The sequence below is a fragment of the Athene cunicularia genome (assembly GCF_003259725.1).
Source record: "Athene cunicularia isolate RWA chromosome 3 unlocalized genomic scaffold, athCun1 chr3_part1, whole genome shotgun sequence".
In the NCBI taxonomy this organism is placed as follows: Eukaryota; Metazoa; Chordata; class Aves; order Strigiformes; family Strigidae; genus Athene; species Athene cunicularia.
Window position 1 is genome coordinate 116,186,449 of NW_020799097.1, and position 2,148 is coordinate 116,188,596.

Below are 2,148 nucleotides of genomic sequence, written 5' to 3' on the forward strand. Positions count from 1 at the left end.
GAGGCACCTCTTAATTTTTAGCTACTCCTCAGGGTTCAAATAAATATCGAATTCACGACCAAGTCCACCCAGAGACGTTAGCTAGATGGGATATTTTTTGGTACTTAAGGAAACAAGGCAATTAGTAATTTTTCCTTTTTTACCCTGAAATAAAGGAATGCCTGAATTATCTTGAATATGTTAGCACCGGTGGCCCTCAGCATCTAAAAATCAGCGTGGCCAAGCGACTGCCACATTTCCTCCCAACAGTGAGAAGTGCCTTCTTTAAACCGAAAATACCTTGCCTAATGTTGTCAAAGTTGACAAATTTTCTGAATGAGCTCCAAAAAGCTTCATTATGAGGCTATTTCTGCTCACAGAATCGTCAGTGGATGCTCTAAGGAGGCAGACTCGGCTCTCTTTTCTGTTGGTGGTTGGTTTGGGTTTTTTTTTGTTAAGTTTGCAGAGAAATACCTTGGCAATCTCTGTGCAGTCTCCATCACTATTGCCTTTCACGAGGAAAAAAAAAATATACCAACAGCGTGCTGGTATTCCTCTCTCTGTGCAATACAACAGGGAGGCTAACAGCAGCGAGCAGGAGGAGACGGTACTACAAATACAACCCACCTCAAAACACTGCCAGGTAACGCAAGTGAGACAGAACACAACTCCTAAACAGTTAATCAGCCTGACCTTCTTTAGCTGGCTGCCAATTTCACATTTAATGAACTTAAAGCCACAGAGAATCAAAAAATAGATTTTAATTTGACTGCACGATATTGGAACTGATTTTGATAAAGTGCAAAAATCCAGTGAACTCAGGTTAAATTTATTTCAACCCTACCTAGGCTGAATATTGAGGAGGAAGATCTGGAGTAGCTCCCAGTTGTGCTGCGTAAAATAATATTGAAAGAGCACACTACCTCGCCGTACCTCAGCTCCAACTAGGACACAGGGATCCAGTCCATCATTTCTTGCCTCTAGTACTACTTCTAATTTAACATAAGGTCAACCACAGGAATATGAAGGTTATGTTCGTATTAATAAAAACAATGTCTTAATCGCTGGGGTTTTCTTCTAAACTTACAGACTGAGAAGATAAGCCCCACAACATGCATTTCCCACTCCTTGGGAAGCCGGGAGAGGAGCAGGGTGTTTCTGCAGGATTGCTGGCCATGGCGTTTTTCTCCCCAAGCCAATTCCTTACGTTCGGACCGAGGGAGTAAATTATTGCAGGACTAATTCCACCAGTAGCTCGCTGCACGCCGCAGACAAAGGTATTTTGCAAATCTAACTTCTAGCTCACCAACTCTCCACAGCAAAAAGGCACAAAATAACCCGTCTTCCCCTTACAACTGGCTTAGCGAGGAGCTCTGCATAATCATTACTCAATTACAATGTTTTCCCGCGGCCTGATTTCTTTCTGACGCTGTCAGTATTATTTAGCAGGGGAAGGTAACCCGCTGCTTCGGCACCAGACAGCTAAAAGTAGCGCTAAACAAAAATAGACTTTGCTAAAGTCTGTAGCGACTGGGCTGATTTACAATCAAAACCAGGAAATGAAGTGGTAATTCAGAGGTTGCTGATTACACCTCCACATTTCACCTAATTAATTTTATAGGAGGCAAAGTTCTTGAAAATAACAAGATGATCAAATGTACAGATATAAAACCCGTAACCTCAACATTTTCTATGCTCTTAACGTAAATTATTGCTAATTAACAAGAATTATATACTAACGTATGAAATATGGCTGGTACCGCGTTCTCTGCAAAACATTTGGCTCCGGATGGAGGCAAAGCCAGCAAAAATATGTTTTTATCATCCCTGATACTTTTAAACAAAATACAAAATACCGGCTTTACAAAGAAAACGCCGAAATAGAATTCACCTGGTCTTGCCACTGATATGCAGGATGTGTCTTTTAATTCTGGGGCAATCAAAATTCCCTGCCTGGGTCCCTAATCATCCGTCCCTATTTTTCATGCAAATTGCCCTTCCACCAACATGTCTTTTCAGCTTTCCCCCTTCGCCCTCCTACTCCTCCTTTTTTTCTTTTTTTCTTTTTTTTTTTCCCCCCCAGTCCAAAACAACCGCACCGTCTCTCCGAGAAAAGCGGGCTGGATTTTTGGAATGTCGGGAGAAAGGAGGTACCGGGGGTGATGGGAT

The 2,148-nt window shown here is 42.1% G+C and overlaps 1 protein-coding gene across 1 annotated transcript in view; it reads right to left on the reverse strand.

The window, feature by feature from the left end:
- Positions 1–2,148, reverse strand: part of BCL11A (B cell CLL/lymphoma 11A) — a 135,511-nt gene that overhangs the window by 71,469 nt on the left and 61,894 nt on the right. The window lies entirely within an intron of this gene.